The 20,298-nt window shown below is 37.5% G+C and overlaps 1 long non-coding RNA gene across 10 annotated transcripts in view; it reads right to left on the reverse strand.

Annotated features, from left to right (window-relative positions):
• Positions 1-2,721: 2,721 nt before the first annotated feature.
• LOC135324234 (uncharacterized) overlaps positions 2,722-20,298 on the reverse strand; it is an 89,159-nt gene continuing 71,582 nt past the window's right edge. For 8 of the 10 annotated variants that reach the window (XR_010385602.1, XR_010385600.1, XR_010385597.1 and 5 more), the window contains 5 exons: positions 16,862-16,920; positions 14,252-14,418; positions 8,136-8,390; positions 5,758-5,873; positions 2,722-3,895 (listed from right to left, as the gene is read on the reverse strand). This is a non-coding gene — a long non-coding RNA (uncharacterized LOC135324234). The remainder of the gene's footprint in view (positions 3,896-5,757; positions 5,874-8,135; positions 8,391-14,251; positions 14,419-16,861; positions 16,921-20,298) is intronic. The other 2 variants (XR_010385598.1, XR_010385603.1) reach the window with 2 other exon arrangements.

The raw sequence follows: 20,298 nt of genomic DNA on the forward strand, positions 1-20,298 counted from the left end.
TGCTTTGCAATAGTTCTCCAAGCTGCCAGGTACTGACTGCAGCATCACGTGAAGTGGCTGGAGAAGTTCAGTGGTGGCTCAGGGCTGTCACGGAAGCTGGTGACTTAATGTTCTTGAATTTATGGCTAGAAGTAGCTTCAAGCTGAAAATATAGCCTACAGGAGAAGAGAGGCAGGTGGGGAGATAAGAGTTCATACTGAAATTTGCTAGAGAGATCCAGGCAATGCAGAGAGGTTTAACAGGAGTAAGATTGTTACGGAAGAAAAGGAAGGAGGTGGAAAAAGATGTACCCCAGTAAGAACTTTATATTTTTGAAGGATACAAAATTTGCTGCTATTCAATGATAATAGCACAGTAAATTAAAAAATATCAAAGAGGAATAAAAAAGTTAACTTGAAACACTCTGTATGTATGCCATTTTTTAATGCGAAAGAGCTTTTTTCCCATTCCTGTCTGGCTAGAAGTTGGTGAATAGGAAGTCAGATGCTTTAACTTTTCTTATAAGAACAAATTCTCTCATTTTGCCTGTGTTCATAGGCTTGGATCTGAGACCAAAAAATAATCTCTCAAGATGTTTAAAATAGCATATATCCATTACTTTCCTAGCTACTGCCAGCATTCTCTCTGTCACATACATCTGTCACAGTGAATTTGATTGCTCTTTCTGCAGCTTGCTCAGGGGTCTAAAGTCCTTCAGCATCCTCTGTATTGTATCTTTAGCTAAATTCAACTGCAATACATTTACAACCTACTGTTCCAAAAAAAGCAATACAGTTGTTTCCTCCAGTTGCTTGAGGGAGTCCAATTATTCTGACATTTTAAATTCTGATTGATTTTCAGAGATTTTCAAACTCATGTTAAAGATTTTAGTTTCCTTAACAATGCATGTATAGAGGCTATTATTTCTCTTGTTCCTTTTCACATGCTTCATGGCTTTTTACGCATCTATTAGTTTGACCTGCCTGTTAGTAAAGCTGCCATCCAGGTCTGTAAGCCATCAAATGCAGCATCTGATTCTACTGCTTCAGAATAGGCAGGATTAAAATACATGAGCATTTCACATAGTTTTTCATGAGCTGTTTGGGTCCAGAAACTCCCATTTCATAGCATAATCTATTTTCATCAAGATGGAGGACACCCACATTTCTCTCACTAGCATTTTAGCTAATCATATTGCCTTCCTTATTTCAGTTTTATCTGTTTCTTCATGAAAGTTTGACTTCATGAGTTGTGGGATTTTAATTTACAGAGATGTATTGGTTCCTTCAGCAAGAAAACTCTGGGGATTTTTATTTTTGTCTTTGCCCATATGGCTTGGGAATATCCCCCCTATACAGGCCAAACCTATTTCTAATAATTTATTACATATCATTAGTGAGCACTGAAGGACTCATGCAGAATTATTTTGTTCATAATTGCACCTTATGTGTAAAATTTAACTAGATTCAGGGCTCCGTTACTCTAGCTTTATACTGCTACAACGCTGGAGTAGTAGTTTTGCAAAATGGGAGTAGGACAATAGTGAGTAAAATGTATACTCCAAAGGTGTTATTTACACATACACAGCAGATGGTTTGATGTATAAGCAAAATGCCTACGGTTTTTCATTTGGGGTCTGTGTGTTTTTTTTGACAGGCTGGATTCTTCCTAAGGCTTCTTGTTTTCCACCTGTCTGGACATCTGAAATCTGAAGAACATCCATTCAAGCTTTACATAGAATTAAAAGATAAAGCACTGTACATTATCAGTACAATCAGCATGTTTTTTTAAAAGCCCTTTCAACTAATTCAGGAACCAAAAGTAACATCGGAAGGCAGTCAACACTTACACATATTAAGCTAGGTGCAATGGAAAGGAAAATGCAGATGTGCAGATGAAAAAGGAAAAAAAATCAAAACTACTCTGCATCACTGAATTATTATGTTGAGAGATACTGGAACAGAAGTAGAAAAGCTGAATATTTTTAAAAGTTTAATCAAATTAACATATTTAGATTCTGTTTGCAATTTAGTTAATGTTAATTACTTGTCAAGCCATTTCTGAAAATGTTCTTATATATCACGATGTATTTCAGGTGATGACAGGGCACTGCTATAAATAGAAAAAAATGGCATTGCAGTATCCTTAAGCTTCTCCTAGCTATAGAAATGGCATATAGACTAATCTTCTGAGGTACTAGATAGAGCTACTGGGACTGCATTGCAGACCGAAATGAAGTTATTTCTGGTTTCAGCTCCAATGTATTTATTAAGCTAGCATTTCTGAAACAGACACCTAATGGCAGGTGCTCACATAACATTTCAGGGCATGCATCCTTCATGTACGCTGCATGCAGTGCATCAGGAGGCTGCTGCTGTGGTAAGACTGCAGAGGCATTGCAGTCTTGCTACTACCATTGGTTGTCATGGCCACAAGTAATACACAATACAAGACACACAGATCCAGACAATTTTTAAAAATGATACCACTTTTTCCTGACATGTCTTTTTTTTTTTTTTTTAAAACAAGCTTTATGCATGGTGGTTGATTATAGAAAACACCTACGTGCAGTAACAATACCTTCACAACTTCCTGTACTGCTCAAAGAACGACAGTACTTACATTTATACATAACATCCACTGACTAATTTTACAGACAGTTAAATTTCTTTTATCCCATCACTATTAGCACACATGTATTTCCCTGTCAAAGATCCCTATGCATGCAAGCAAACACAAGAGGCTTGTTAATTACTTTATTTCTTCAGTGCCAAATATCGTTAATGACAGGAATGAAGCTACATTTTCAGTATCAGCATCTGTATGTTATTGCTAAATGTGGAACTTTATGTCTCATCAAATGTCTCATCAAAAATAAGCATGTTTAGGAATAACTGTAGTTGATGACATTTAAATCTGGCTAACAATTAAGAGTTACCCACATTACATGCACTCACTGGATGATTGACATGGAGGGAGATTTTTCCATTGTGATTCACTGTTAACTGAGAGTTTCATAGCCACCGGGTAGCCTTTAGTTAATAGAAATCCAGCCATCAGGGCAGATTGGCTGTAGGTAGATTGCAGGTTACATAAACTGTGTTATTCACGGATTGTATGTGTAGTATTTTGTTATACCACAAGAGGTCACACAACATTTATAAATCTATGCAGGGGAAAAATGGGTAACGGTTCTATCTGCAAAACAGCGAAGTTAAGTTTCATGCAATAAGTAAAAGGCAAACAGAACAAATTGTGAAACAACAATAAAATGATTTTCACAGACTTCTTTTTCCTGTTACAGCACTCTCAGCCTGTGTGATCTGCTATGAGCCGTATCCAGACAGCCTCTCAGCTGTCCATCTCCCGCTGAGAGCAGGGGAAGCCATGTGCAGTGCTGTGGTACCTTCTGAATCACTCTCAGGTCTGATGTAAGCTTGGAGGAAGGACAAGATCAGACTCTGCTTGGCAGGGTGAGTAACATAATCAGATGATATACAATGCATCAGATAGGATTACTGTGATCAAATAAGCTCACTTGGCAGTTCAATGGAAAGTATTAAAGCTGAGTTTAGCTGGACAAATTTCCAGCGGTTCAGTGAAATGATAGACACAAAAGAGACTTTAATTTTGGAGAGATTGCAGCCTGAATTTGTGAAACAAGATCATTTCATAAATGTATCATTCCTTATTTTTAAAGGTTTCTCAGTGTCATATAATGATACAGTTCCTGGTAGCTCACGTGGCAGTAATATCCCTGGGCACTTTCCATTTGCTGTCACTAACTCTGAAGTAAGTAGGTGCCAGTGAGCCAAAGTATGGAAGACAGACGGTCGGGAGAGGACGGTGGGGAATTAATGCAGCGCCGCATCGTGGCAGTGCAGGACTGGAACAGCCTTGCTGCCATGGGCAGTACCTGGGAAGAACACAGGTTTGAAAGGAAGTGTAAAGGAACTGATGATTTAGTGTCTGCCCTAAGATCTGCAAGTCCTCTGTGGGTACTGGGGTATGCACACTGTTTGATGCCCATGTTTCCCACCTCCTTCCATTGCTGCCCCAAACCCTCTGGGGGGACGATACATCACGTGAAGGTTATTTCTTTCCTTGCTTTACCTGTCGCAGGAGAATCATAAGGCCATAATTATTTGCTACACAATAGCCTATCATTTATATCATTAAAAACTGCCTAATTATGTGCCTAGCTAACAGGCTCTTTTGGCTTCAAAGGAACTGCCGTAGTGTCCTTTGGGTAAGCAATCCTTCTTATGCTCAGGTAAACATGTAATTAAAGAGAAAGGAATAACACCAGGGAAGAACTGACTAGAGTGACTTTGGTTTTCTTCTCAGAGTTTAAGTACAAATGCTGTGTATCATATTAATAATTTTTAGTACTTGTGGTTTTTCTTCTAGGTTCTCACAAAACTTTACAGAAAAAGGGCAAGTATGATTATTTCTATTTTATGCGCAGAAAAACAGAAAATTAAAGGCTTAAGTTTTTGTGAGGAATAAAACCCCAAAACACAAAGCCTATTTCAAACATATAGCTTTAAATAGCTTACCAAGCTTGTTTTGTCAGTGCAGTCCTATATATCTTAAGGAAGGTCACAGAGTTAACTTCAAATGTACTGTCTCTTATACAGTTGGTTTTGTTAGTTTTCACTTAAATTTCTGTTTGTTATAGAGCTACATAAGCCATACACATTGGTCTGTTTTACTCTTCAAAAGAGCATAAAAGGAGTACAATAATTAAATGTTTTCCATTTCATTTTCCAAAGTACCTTTTCAGGACTGTAGACTCTTATGCATTAATTTCTTACAGAAGAATGATCTTTTCTGTAAGTACCTGGTATTCAGGAAACCTTAGTTTGATTGAAAGAACTTGCTTTGTGACCTTGAACAAGTCATTTATACTTTTATACCTATATTTCCAACACAGAAGAGATATATAATACTCCCGTACTAGTCAGGAGCAGGGAGACTGATTAGTAAAAACATGAAAGAAAAAATAACCAGTGACAAAATTAACAATTCTCTCCAAAGCCAATGCATTCCAAAATGTAAAAAAAAGGGAAGGCAGGATAAAATGCCTGAGGAGGAGGATTGTTTTTTAAGAAGAGCAAGGGGGTGAAACAGATGGGAAGAGGGAGGATGTGGCACATCCTACAAGCCTTATGTCAGGACAAGGCTGTAGATGGAGATCCTGAATGTTCCTCGCCGCAGAGATCTTCTGAGACCCAATAGAACAGTTTAAAGTTAATCCTTCACTTAAATGGAAACCAATATAATGAAGAACGGGCATTGTAATATAATCACTATTGCTTAAGCCCTCAGGCAAATGTTGTGCTTTGTTTTAAGTAATCTTCAAGCAATGGAGATGCTTTTGTAGGAAGGAATGATAATAACTAAAGTGTGTGGGTAGCAGGCTGTGCAAAGTTTTTCTGGAAGGCTCTCTTGTTAGAAATAAAGGTACAGCATAAACAAATTGCACACCAGGGGAATGAGTTCAGTTTTTGCATAGCATCACTGGGAAACACATGAAAAAACCTGGGGTTCCCAAACAGATGGAAATAGAGAGGACTTCAGTCCTTACTCTACACTGCTTCAGGGACTAAAAAAAGCTAGAAGTACTTTGACCTTTGGGGGTTTACAGCAGTCTGAGCCAGCAGAATCATTTTAAGTTGCGCTAGCAGTAGCCACTGTAGCCTGGCATTTTGTCCCATTGCAGTGCACCACCTTTTTGGGAGCTTGTCAAGTGTTGTGGTGCCAGGAGCTTCTCACCTGATTAAGCAGGGGCACACAGCAGGGCTGCATGGTACCTCTTTGCTGGCTGCAGCAGTAGCCTGAAAGGAAACACCCTTCACCTCCTTTGTGGCCAAATCCAACATATGAAAAGGCTGCAAGTGAAAGTGAAAAAAATCACATCTAATTAGGCTAATTCATTCTGAACAATTTTCCCCAGTGAGTTTGGAGACAAAAGAACAGAGAACGCTCTCATAACAGTGAGTTCTGTTCATTAATAAGCATGTCTTGAATACATGGATCGTTAGAGAAAGAAATCAAGGGAGAAATGAGTGGTTTGACACCAGCACCTTCTTGACATCCTCTTAAATCCTTTCTACTGTATAGCACAGTGTAGTGAAAATCCATTCCCAATCTTTATTGAGATGTGTAACCATTTAAAAAAATAAAATAAAATCACTACCTGGTACTTAAAGGAGTCTCCTCTGAAATCCAGATATGTCTAAGGTTTTTGAATGCAACCCATTCTCCAGACACTGCTGCTAATAAATTATAAACGATACACACCTACACTTTTCAACAGCAGATTGCAGCAGCTTCTTCTGTGCCTATTTTTATTTTCCTTATTTCAAGGTCTACTGTTCTTTGTCATAGTTATGAATCCCTAAGTAAAAGTAACAGAGCTGAGCAGAATTTAGAGTATTAGACAAGTTCAGGGCAGACAAATAAAACATGTCGTAAAGGTGAATCAACTAATGAAGCTTCATTTCTATAACATTTAGAAGCATGCTGCATAATAGAATTTTACTGTATTGAGGAGTAGGGTCTTTTGGCATGCAAGAATGAGTGACAGTTGAATCACACTAGCTAATTCAAAAAACAATTTCAGTCCAGTTCAGTTCTCTGACTTTGCTGAGTATCTGATTCATGCATACAGCCACGCAGGAGACTTAATACAAGACTTTCCTCTGCGTGAACTTGGGTGCCTGCAAAGCAAAGAGCAATAGAGTTCGCGGGGCCATTTACCTATTTGCATAAACATTATTCCCTCCCTTCAGCTCTCTACTTCGGAGGTATTTTGAGTGGGAAGCTTAAGATGGCTGACTTTTCCTATGAATAGGATGAGCTGGCAGCAGAGCACATCTTTAAGAATATGGCCATAAAAGTATTTTGTTGCCTCATTTGTTTGTGCATAGTGATTGCAAATGTATATCTATTCTGAATTTATATTTTAGTTCAAAGCCACTTTCATGGTAAGAAGGAATTGGACATTCCAAAGCTGTAATCACTGATGATACTTTTCTGTAAAGAGAATATTCAGTCCCATGTTTCAAAGCTTAAACTAATCTTCAGCTCTTGGGCAGAAGGCTGAGACCGAAAGCTGGTGGAAAATTTCCACATATCTGCCACCAAAGGGCTCCAGCACTGTAGTCCAAAGGACTGAGTGATAAGTATAGACCCTAGGCCAGCAGGACTTCATGAGCCCAGTCTGGGAGATCATCTAATGCATATCAATAACCCTAGAGAACCGGTAGTTACACAGTAACACAGATAGGAATTTAATTATTTTTTAAATGCATTTTTTCTCCCCTTGGTTCAGTGTAACCACTTCTAAGGCGCTTGGAAGCTTAGCATTTGGGCATGTAAATGCTTGTGCTCTGATGAACTTTGTTTGATATCCTTTATTTAATGAACCATTACAAATCCTCCACCAAGATTATTACACTTGTATGCAGTCCCAGTGAAGTTAGCAGGCCTCTCTTGAACTGCTGCAGGTCCTTTGGAGAATAAGTGAGTGCTAAAAAAATTCTGACACAAGAAATAATAATTCTGGCACTTGAATTACACAGCTGTAAATAAAAACACTTTGGGCTTCTGCAGACTCATAAATGCAATCTCACAGGTACACATTTACCATAGAGGAGAGCTCTGTGTGAACACAGGGATGTGAGAATGAAGATCTGAATCCAAATATTGAGGCCTAAGTCTTATCAGCAGGTTTCCAATCTACCTTACTGATGCCTAGCTACACTATGCCATCACATTAAATAGCAGCAGCACTTCTACTATTGTTAATAGTCAAGAATTGATGACAATCCTAGCATAGGACTTTAGTTTCATGAAGTTCCCCTCTCAGACTAAAGCAAGATGCCATACTGGTTAGACTAGTAAAACTTACATTAAAACAAAAAACCTGTCTGTGGTAGGATGAAACTTATGGTAGACAAAGGAGGAAGAGAACAATCCCAAAAGAACAAAACATGTAGGCCTTTTTTGAGACACAGCGTGAAAGACATTACATTCACTTACAATATTGCGTTCAAAAACAAAACGCTCCATGCAGATAAAATGCTACAGTAAGTAAAATTCTGATCTAAAAACTAAAGACAAAGATCTTACCAATGAGTTTCATTTACCTTTTCTTTTAGTTCCCTTTGAGTCAGAAGTCATCAATATCATCAGAGCTTAAGCAGAAAGAACATGAGACAGTTTCTGTGGCGCAGCCTCGTTGTTTGGGTTTCCGGGCACAGCAGTTCTTCTCAAGGAAATGAAGTGCTCCAGCATCTTTTGCTCCATAAGGAAGAGCTCTATCAGAAAAACTGGTGAGGATCATCCAGCAACTTGACATAATTCTTATGGCAACAACTATTGTGTTTAAATGTTAATCACACCTGTGATAAAGATTGATAATCTCAGCACCAAAAGCAGAAACATTGTACATAATCTGTATCTCTTCAATATATCAATAAATTGCTCCTACATTTTTTGCTTGAAGCCCATGCAAATCTTATCCTAGTTTGTTTTTATTAAATTAAATTTGTTATTGATAGGAATTTAATTCCATCATTTTAAGTTGACTTTATTTTTTGAGTACGTAACATCAGAAATGAAATGTACCATTCTTCAGGGAACTATATTAAGCTTTGTTTTTTTTTTTTTTTTTTTGTATTCTGTACTTGGGAAGTAAAACAAAAACTAATCTAGAATGATTAAAATTAATTTTTCAGTGGAATGTTTTCCTGTATGTTTTCTGTTAATTTAATCATCGAACACACAGACTCAGGCTTTAAGTCTGGGTTGTTCAGCAGAGTTACAGAAGGAGAAAAATGATTTAAAGCAATTAAAAAAAATTCTGTAGAACCAATATTATGTATGTATTCCTCTATGAGACAGACTTTATAGGGAAAAATAGAAGGGACTGACTTGACCACTAAGTTCAGACAACCCAGAAACCAAGGAGGTTCATTTCCAGTGTTTTGATTTAATTGTGAAAGCTCTAGCAAAACAGAATCCTGAAAATAAGAAATATCTCACTCAAAAGCTGATTTTACTCAATTTTCTTTACCTGACCTTTTTTGTTAGCAATAATCCAGTCTGCAAGCAAAGTATGTATAGCCATGCCTACTTAGACTGAGGCAAAGATTTGCCTGTCCTCCTCTTTTCCATTCCCTTCCTCTTCCCTATATATTCTAACTTGGATCCACACTATTATTGTATTTTTGTTATTACAGAAGAAAAGCCAAATATGAAGTCTGTGGGCTTTCAGGGGTAGAGTTTTGGTCTGTCTCTCTTCACAGCTGTTGAACAAATGACAAAGTAATTTACACTTTAGCCAGTCTGACATAGACACTTTCCACTATGCAAGTCCATAAAAATGACCATTGTCTTCCCCTGCCTAGCTCCTTTGTTCATTTGGCCACTGCTTTGTGATCCACCTTGAAATCTTTGTCACACTTTGTTTTCGCTATGAAGAATAGCTCAGTGGATTTTCTAGGCTATTTTCAGAAGAGGAAGACAGAGAGTAAGAGGATATTCTTTTTTCCCAGCAGAGGCAAACAGCCAAGCTCGGTTTCTCATTCTCAAGGATAGGGGATTCTCATTCTCAGGGACAGGGGGATCACTGTCAGAAGTGTTTACGGCGATTCCGAAACTCCTAAGCCAGAGAACAGCATGGTGCCGGGAAGCACTTTGCCTCCTGCCCTGCATATGGTGCATGCCTGCTGCAAGGTCAGCGGCAGGCAATGATCCGTTGCTCCCAGCTGGGAAGGCGTGACGCAGTGCTCTCCTCAAACCAAGCCGAAGTGTGCCCCATCACATGGCTCTGTGATGTGAATTTATTAACGCAAGGACAGTCGTGTGCTAGCACGACTGCTCAGGTACAGGACTAGCTGTCTCACAGTCACAAATGCAGAGATAGAGCACAGCTGCCTGCCTCTGTGTAGGTGTACAGAACCCTTCTCCAGCCATGTATATACAGCGCATTAACATCTCATACCACCACGTTTCCTACTCCATAGCAAGAATTATATTCCTTTTCTGTCACCTGAGAGTGACGTGCACTGGTTTTTACTTTCTTGCATATTGTTTTTACTTTGGAATCAAGTGATTTAATAATTAATTAAAATCTCTGCAAGTCCCACTTACCTCCAGCCTTCAATGCACCTGTGCTGCTTAGATCAGCTAACCTGAGTGCACAACTTAATTCTAAACATACTACTTCCTTTAGAAGCACTGACAATCTTTGTAAGATCCAGAAAAAACATAGGCCAGACCATGGTTGAGACTTAGCCTCTTTCTATCGTTCCAGCAGACCTGGGTCTTCCTCAAGCAAGTTCAGATTTAGAGGAAATCCTGCTATGGATATCCTCCTATATCCTGCTTTGACCTACATCAGGGATGACTCAGCCTATGCATTGAGAGACAAAACTGGTGTAAATACCTTTTCATGGTTTGGCTGTAAGTAATCTCTGGTGTTTAGAATATCTGCTGCCTCTGTAGAATTTTTTGTGTCTTTTTATTGCTAGGTTTGGCAAACATAATGCATATAATAGATTAGGTCACTGTGCTACATGCCAACAAAGTGTGTAAGAATCATCTAAAAATAGCGCTATCCAAAGATGTATAGTGTCTGCCCTATTATTAGTTTTTAGCACTTCTGAACTAAAAGGCATTTATATCTCAAGCTATAAATGATGACTCCTCTAAAGCTAATAATTAAAACAGGCCATATTCACTGTTTCTAAAATAGAGTCTGTTAGATATTTAATCAGCCCTTGTACCTGACCTCTGAAGGGTAAATTTATCCTCCCAAAACTTCCCTGCCACTTAGTTCTGTTATTTAGTATTTGTATATGTTAGTGATGGTTGCATATTAAACATTGTCCAGACATTGAAAGAAAGATACTCTGAGGAGTATATTTGGACTCTGAGGCACTCAGAATCTAAAGACAGACAAGCTGCTAGAGCAAAATGAATAACAAATGGAGATTTAAAACATACATAGCTACGTGTGTATTTATATATATGAGTTTGCCAGTTCGATAAAGGCTGCAGCAGAATATAGTGGATTTTGTTGAAGTATGTGAAAAAAGATTTAGAAATATAATTATTCTACTCCACACTAAGATTGTTTTTCATTTTCGATGTTATTGCCATTAGTATGCATTCAGCCCTTAGGGAAAATGGTTGAATCTGATTTTTTTTGTGTGCAAGTAAGGTATTAGCTTAAATTTGCTTTTCAGCTTCTGCTGAAGTAATGTTTATTTTTAATGTGATCTTTAACCTGAACAAATCTCCAGTCTTAGTTGTATTTTTAAAAGTTTTTGAAATTACAAGAAATTAATTCAGATCTTGAAGAAACACAGAGCAGGAGAATTTAACTGGATTTTTCTGCATGAACTCCACATTAAAGGACACTTCTTAAAAGGGTGATCTTGGGGCAGGGCACATTTATTCCTTGTCCACGGTCTTACATGGTCTCTGTGGTAACTCTAGTACTTAGTTACTTAGTGTACTTCTGTTTGCATCTAGTAGCATTAAGGTCAAATGAGCTTCCATTTCCAAGACATGTCTCTAAGCACATGGGTTTTCCATGTACAGTTAATAAATACGTAAACAGCATTGCTCTTCTTTCTCTCAATTAGCTGTTTGTTTCTTTTCTCCCCTGACTGTTCCACTTCCATATCTAGTAGGTCTTTTCCTTACCATTTCTACTCCAAGTGTTGGTACTGTTAGTAATGCTATTCTGAGCCCTAATGATTAGCTCTTTTCTGACTGTGGCTATAACTACTCTATTTTCTTACAGTCGCAACAATCCCTTGATGGCAGCCTGTTCCTACCTTTCATTTGGGGCACATGATAAGGAAGAAAAGAAGGAAAGGTAAGATGACTAGAAAGTGCTCTGTGCATTCTGGTTTGCTAATCCAGTGCTTAAGATCATGCAGGCCAAACAATAATCTCCAAAATCTCCATTAAAATGGAACACGGGTCTGGCAAGGCTGGCCCATGCTAAGTGTGCGTAGATCTGTCCTCGCTTGGTAATTCACAGCCTGAAACCCCCTCCTAGACCTGGATTTCTAACATAACTCCTTGCAATGACAACTGCTGCCCCCCAGCCCCCTCCTTAGGCATATATGAAATGGTTTCTGATTTCTGTTTTTCTCCTTTATGAAAGCATTTTCTTTTCTGGAAAGTTCAGTATGGAGTTGATTCTAAACACAATGTTGCTGTGACAGGGGTGGTCTGTCCACGGCCATCAGATCCATTTTAAATCTGTGAGTCTCAGGTTAAGTTAATTTCTGTAGGGGACTGAGACAGGTAAGTGGTGAAACATCTCCACCCAGTCCAGTTTTCAAGGCTGACAAAATTACACAGATCCTCTTCATTGCTCAGAGATTAATCTAGTTTGCGATGATGAAATCTCCGTAACCAATAAGTGAAATGTATGCTGAGTAGAACTAAACTAGAATTTGTACAGGAACTACAATAACTATAAAATTTAAGCCCTGATAGGAAAGTGTTAAAACATATAATGGAAAATAAAACTTGTCTGTGCTTTAAAATCCAGTCTTAGATGTGCTGTTTTCTGTATGTTCCTAAAGTATTTTTAGTAGAATTTTGTTACTGTGGACCTTGTTGACCTTAATTTCTGCTATATACCACTATTAATTTCATTCCACATGAGGTCCATATGGCTTCTCCATAAAAGCATGTTTTAAGTTTGAAACTCAGAAACATTTGCCTTGCGTCACCACTACAGACGTGAGCTATATCCTATTTAAGTCTATAGGAATATTTCTGTGGTCCTCAGTGGACACTGACTCACCTCCCAAGTCACAATGTGTATTAAAATTATACATTTTAATATGTGCAAACCCTTTAGGTAAATTCAGTTAATATAAGAAAAATATGAGTGTTTATATCATAGAATTGTAGAAGGCACAGATAAAAAGGATCCTTAGACCACCTCTTTTGTGTCTATGTTAGTGGGTAGTTTTTCTGTTCAACACAATACAGCACTGACCAGCGCAACTTTAAATGTTTTAAGTGACAAGACATGCATGCAGTTCTTTGGAGAAACTGCTCCACCTTGTTCAGGTAGGTCACACTGATAGAAACATTTCTGATTAATTACTCTAACTCCTCCTGTGACACTCCTTTGTATTCTTCCATCTACTCAAAATACAACTTAATAAACCTGTTTATCTATGATATAAAAACATATTCTTACATAGCTGACAAAATCCTCACAAAAACTCTTTAACCATAAACACGTAATTCATTACAAAAGAAATTTTCTCTAATGCAAACTTTCTTGTTTTTCATAACCCTTTAGGTGACATCAATCCAATTCTTGTAGACGTGTGTTGCCTTATTATTTTCTCATCTACTGCAGTCTCTTGACTGTTATTCAGCCTTGATCTTCTATCGGTGCTCAAAGTCAGGGTGTGATTTCAGGCTGCAACAAGCTGAGAACCCCTACTTTCATGGAGGTGAAAATAGCTGATTAGCAGCAGCTTGCCTGTGGGCAGGAGCGTTCGGCGCTGCTGAGCTAGGAACTCACAGGGAACTGGGGGGGACCAGGAGCAACTGCACCTCCCAGAGGTTTGCCACTTTCTCTGGGTGGAAGCAGCCATTTAACACTACCTCGCCCCTCCGAGTGGTGGTGACTTCTCACCAAGCCTACTTTATAGGACCTATGGAATACAAATGACTACGAATACAAACGCTTACAGTTCTCCATGTCAGCAGGTTTGTGTGCAAGTGGAGACTTCATATCTGGCTGCAGACAAACCACTTCAAACACTGCATACTGTGCAGTTTAGGCCTTTAAATCATTCTCAAATCCAAACCAGAAACAGCATGTTCTCAGATATTCCATTATTTTTGTTACTCATCGGTGAATTCTGTTTGGTTTGTTGATCAGTATCTTGTGGTAGTGAGTTTTCCACAATGGAAAATAGTATTCCATGTGCAACTGTAACAGGAACGTTGGCATTTTGCATTGCCCTTTTCATCCATAATAGACTGCAAGCTACATTTCAACTGGAATTGTTCCTGCTGTACCACATGAAAAACATATGTTCCATTAGCTATACATCAACACTTTACAGTTACTTTCTACATAGTTTCTTTCCAGGTTTCTCCTCATATTTATATTTATATTTGTATGCCGCATTACTCTCTCTTCAGTATTACAGCTTGCATCTTACAAGGTGAATCATCTTGTTATTCTTCCAGCCATGCTACTAACCTTCTCAATGCCTTTGTTTTATATGTCAGTCTTCTCTGATGCTCGCTGTATTTCTGGATCATTAATGAAGATATGGAATAAACCTTGACATAATATTGATTCTCTCAGAGATTTGCTTGAAATGTCTCCAACTTGATTCATTGACAATTCATATTTTTCTTGTTTACCTGTCAGCAAATGATGACAAATCATTTTTCTTCCTTTCTAGTTAGACAAATAACTTGTATGTTACAGTAAAGCTAGCATGCTGGTGGCTAAGGATGTCTAATTTGTTTCTCCCAACAGACCTTTATTTTAGTACTGTGAAAACCGGCCCCCTCCATTGGAAGAAAATGACATAAACCATAACTTGGTGTAACTTCGTGGTATGCCAATTATTTCAAAATGAGATGCAAACACTACCAGACTACTTGGATATTTTCCACATATCTCAACAGATCCAGAGATATCTCTACCCCACCAACAACACTGGAACCAGGGTGAGTTAAGTTTGAAGGCTCTTGCTATAATGGCCTGATCTCCACTAGTGCAGCAGAAGTGTATCAATAAGCTACAACAATATTCCTGAGCCCTAGCAGTGAATTATTTATTACTGTAGCAACACACAGCAAGTACAGTGGGTGATCTCAAACCTAACAGACACTCCTCTTTTAGTGCCCTTTCTTGTATCATCTATTCCTATTATATATCTAGAAAGAAGTGTGATAAATTAGGACTTTTCCAGGGCACGGATTTTGTCAGACCTTTACACTGAACCCAATAAATCTTCATAAAAACTGTGGCACACTTTCACTTGTTCTCTAGACTTTGATGTTAAGTGACTCTAACAAATGTCAGCGTTTCCTGAATCTAATTGGTTTTAGTAAACTAGGACACTAATTGCCTCTGGCTAACCAATAGGTTTTATATTTTAAAAATCAATTATTATTTTATTTAGCATTAAAGTTTAGGTTTTATTCTTTTTCTTTTCTGTTCTGAAATATCTAGGTTGGATTCAGCACTAGGTTTGTTGGTCCTTGGAGAGGCAGCCAAATTAAACTTGTCCTGCTTGAAGATTTTAATGGACCTAGTGAGAGATTTTGTTTCCAGCTTTGTGTGTCTTCAGGAGAAGGTAACAGCAGTGCTAATTTAGATCTAGGAGAAGTGTGTTTGCTAGAAACACTAAACTGAACAGAAGCAAAGCATTTATTTTCTTTACTGTGTAAAATCAAAGGTCATGTTGACCTTAGTATTTTGAGATGGAGGATAGAATGAACAGGATAGTTATTGCAATAGAATAAACATCTAGGAAATACTTTGGTAGTGTAAGCAAGAAGAATGACTGCTGAATGATTATTTCCTCTACTGAGTTAGTTATCCATTCACTTTTGGGAAGTTAACATGAATAAATGTGACATTAGATTTCGGTACAGTATTTGGATCCCACTAAATAATGAAAAATTCTTTTGTTAGAGCCTTAATCTAGATGTTTGATCAAAGCTTTATACTCCTTCTAACAGGAACAGAAGTCCATGAAAAAACTATCCTCCTGGCCGTGGTCTATACACAAGCACATCTGTACTCCAAGATATTTGTGTAAGTGCTATTACCTCACAGTTACAAAAACTGCTTTCTTTGGATTCTGGATGCTGCAGAATCAGTAAAGCATCCTGGAGAATTAAGAGGAGCAAGTTTTTCTGAGCTTTTGCAATACCACCCTCCAGCTGACTGTAAGTACCTAGTAAGTCAAAAACACATTTCTGCCAGTTTTATACACATGGAAATGTAATACAGCAGAGGGAGAAGTCCAGCAACAGCAAAGTTTGGTGTTCAGTCTTCATTTCCCTGAACATTTGGAAAGAGCTTTGTATAAAACTCCAAAAACATTGGAGCTTCTATTTAGTTTATTCTTATTAAAACTTTGGACTAATACAGTTTACTTTTTAATGGTAATTCCATAACTCAGTTTGTGTTTTCAGATTTAATTCTGAAGAAGATAACTTTAACAAACCACAAGTTAGATGACTATTTTCTTCCAGATTGTAACACCTGAACCCATTGCCACACACTGAAATGAAGAAAGTAATCCATTCCATTATTTTTTTGGAATATTTGAGAGAGGATAATGCTGAGTATTTGAAGGTTTTTTTTTTATTGCTAAGAGTATGATTTGTCAGCAGTAGCAGTTTTTGATATAGCTAACAAAAATAGCTAAGCAGTATATTGAAATATTTTATTTAATTGACCATTTTAAGATTGAAATTATCTGCCTGTCCTTTTAAGCCATAATTTCAGCCTGGCAATCAAAGGAAGTACAGCATACTGGCAGCAAGGTTAGGGTCAGTTCTATTACTGATTGATTTTCCATTTCCAAAGTAACATTCACCTTATTCTAAAAATAGCGTAAGTGGCTTTCAAGGACAGGTTGAGTTGCACGACAGCAAAGCTCATCTTCCATGTGTTACTCATTGCTTAATTCAGTTACTAAAGGAACTTCAAAAATAAACACAGATACACATAAGGGCGTTCTCCAGCATCTAATGAAGCCAATGAACAGACTTAATCAATTCAACGGACTATAGAAACACATGGAAAAGTATCCCAGATATTTAGTACCACTTCTATACTTACCCAGTTTAGAATGTCTGCTTGATCTCAGCAAAGGCAGAGACATTTAAATGCATTACAAACTGGAAAAAAAATAAGAAAACAGAATGTATAAAGAACTGTGGATGACATTTTTGTTAAAAGGCACAGTAATTACACTGTAGTTTTCATTAATAAAAGCAAAGATCAGTGACCTGATTATTATTACCTGCTAGCATCCTTCTTACCTTTAATTTTAGTTAACACATTTCAATTCTAAATTTTATTAGCACTGGAATTATTCTCATTCACATGATGTTCAATCTACTTGTATGAATAATGGTAATTTACAGGTGTGGAAAATATAATTGTCCTGTAGCAATAATTTAAGGATGCTTTAACTGCAGTAAGCTCATACATTGCAACCCAGAATTAAGTGAATAATGAAAGAAAATCAGAAAAATAAGAGCCCCTTTCTGCATAAGTTACTTATTTTGTTCAAGATAATTTCTTTCAATTTTTTACTGATCTGTATTGAAAGAATGACTAAAGGTCTGAAAAAGAATTAATTCTTACTAGAAAAGTCTGTATTTTAAAAAAAATTTAGGCGAAAAGAATCTGGATATATAAACTTTAAAGACATATAGGGCCCGAAGACATGCACAAAAGTTCCTGTCTTTTTGCAAAGGTCATGTACTGGTCAATAGAGATTTGGAAGACTACAAGATAGAGCATTTTAAAGGGGTATCACTTCAGTATTCTGTATGTGGTCCAAGTACATCATGTATGACACTGATATACAAGTCACTTATTCCAGTTCCTACCTATCTTTAGAAAGTTTTCCTGATGGTGAATCTAAATGTCCCTTCAAATTTAGGCATGTCTTTTTGTTTTAAATCCAGTACACATGGAGAACAACCTGTTACCCTCCTCTTTCATCTTCGCTCAGACTTCCCTCTCTCAGACACAACAACCCCAGTTTATTCAGTCTGTTCTCAGAAGTCATCTTTTCTACATCTGTGATCATTTTGATTCCTCTCCTATGGAGTCTTTTCATTTGGCTGACATTTTCCAACATGTCATAGTCTGGTATGAGGTATACCAAACCTGTAATTCTTCTGAAATCTTACTGGTGCTAAGTAGACTGAACAAATAAATTCCCATGTTTTATAGGTTTATTGTTTTTTTACATGTCTCTTCATATGTTATTTGGCTGTTTTGCAACAACATGCTATTGTGGACTCGAGCACAACACGTGATCTTTCGTAATTTCTGCAGAACTGCCTTTTATTTCTTGATAATGTAGCTGATTATTTCTGCCTACTTCACAGGAGCTGCTTCCTATTTCCCCAATATATCAAGGTCATTTTGTATTCTTATCATGTCTTCTAAAATACATGCATTTCATCCTGTCTTGGTCTCACCTGGAAATGTAGCAAGCTTATTCTCTACCCTATCCGCCAAATCACTGATGGAAATATTGAATAGCATCGGATTCAGGACAGACTCTGTAAGACCTCACCTGAAACAGGCTTCTAGTCTGACTCTTTGAGGAGTGAATCAACTCTAATTGCAATTGTACCTACTGAATGTTTTATTGTAATTCTTGTTACTCTTTCATTTGTATCTTGCTGTTTTTCCAGTTACTCTCTCTTCTCTTTTTCTGTTCCTAAGAATTATGAGCTCTTTCATTATGTCATACAAGTTGCCTTACATCTTTGTATTCTTGACTAACTCATCATCATTTGATCAGAATTAAATCTAGAAGAGCCCCAGCCATAATTGCCCTCTTCTGATGAAGTTGGTCTGTGTTTGTACGGTGCCTGGCACACTGAAAAAGGCTCATAGGTGCTCTAAGAATAGCTACCAAGAACAATATTATTATACTATTGATGCAAAGTTGTAAGTTTTACTCTCCCAAAGGAAAATGATTGGCTGTTTTTAAAAATTATCTGCATACTGTCAGGCAGCATAGATTAACCAAAAAGCTTAGAGTACCTTACTTACTTCCTCTAATAAAAGGCAGTGGTTCAAAGGCTCCTTCTGTGAGGGGTATCAAGAATCATCCTCCTCTTTTGTCTGTCAGATATTCTCTGGGGAAAATGTCTTACACAAAAAAGCTATTATTAACCTTACTATTTGTCTAATGGTTCTATGCCTCCTAAATCACTTCCCACACAGCAATGTCAGTGACATCTGTCATAAAGAAGAAAGCCAAATATATGTGTTTTTCCTTTTGGAACCTTATTCTGAAAAGATTCAGCAACTCTGCTTGTCTAGCTTAAGAAAACGTTATAAAAATCAACTTCATAACAGCACACTTGACCTGGATGTATAGTTTGCTTTTATTTCCTTTCAAGAAAGAAAAATATGACTAAAATTTGGGGCTGCCGAAAGGGGGAGGTAAGAGAGACTTACTAAAATCTCTGTTACTTCAATGCTGTAGTAATATTTTGTGGTCTGCCATCACAAACCTTTCATTCTATTTTCCAGTGTGTTTTGTTCCAAACCACACTGCACAGCTCAGATTGAGGCAACAGCCCAACTGCATGAGAGCTGGAATTGCAGCCAGCTGGGGTAAGGGCACTGGAGATCACCTGGGCTGGAAAACAGTTCAGCAAAAAAAATGTGAGGGTAGAGAGGTCGAAGTGTCGTCTGCAGAACCTGGAGGATGGCTGATCAGTTCACTTCATTATTTGTTAATTATAACAAAACCTCAGCCAACTCATGGATATTTCTGAAATATTGCTACTGAAATACAGAAAATGAAGGACATAGGTGTATTGAATTAATTCTTATGAATCCTAGGTCAAAGCATGATTGGAAAGAAGTGAGCAGCTAGCCTAAATATGGTATTGGCCTTCAAATTTCAGCAAAACAAAAAAAAAGTAGTAAAACAAAATCAAAGACAAAATATATATTTCTAAAAATTGTAATATCCTGGGATCAGGTATTGAGAAAAGATTAAACTATTTCAACCCACTATATCACTGAAATACTCAAAGCTTCACAGATAGAGCTTTGTTTGTAACAACACAAGTTGCCTCCCATCAGCTGAGCTGTAGTAACTGATTATGTGAATGTGCCTAGCCTGCCCGTTTGTCAAAAAAATGCAACATAGTTTAGATGTGAATGAAAAGCATACGCAGTCAGTTAACATGTCTGCCGTGATGGATGGCAAATCAGTAAGATAATTAAGGCCAGAGACTTAGCAAGGAAACCTACATACAAGAAGATTTCAGAATTTTAAAAACAGAGATTTTAAGCATTCTTCCTGGACTAGAATAGATTACAAACACTGGTTCACACAGAAGTTAATGGGAGTCCATAGAGCACCAGTAGGTTACATATTAAGATATACTTCAGAAATATCCGTAAGGTTTTCCTGTAATGAACAAATAATGAAGTGAACTGACCAGATCAACTGTATGCCAGGCTCCACAAAGCCTTGACCCTGGTAACTAATAATGTTGATGGCTCTT

Source organism: Dromaius novaehollandiae, chromosome W (assembly GCF_036370855.1).
Source record: "Dromaius novaehollandiae isolate bDroNov1 chromosome W, bDroNov1.hap1, whole genome shotgun sequence".
In the NCBI taxonomy this organism is placed as follows: domain Eukaryota; kingdom Metazoa; phylum Chordata; class Aves; order Casuariiformes; family Dromaiidae; genus Dromaius; species Dromaius novaehollandiae.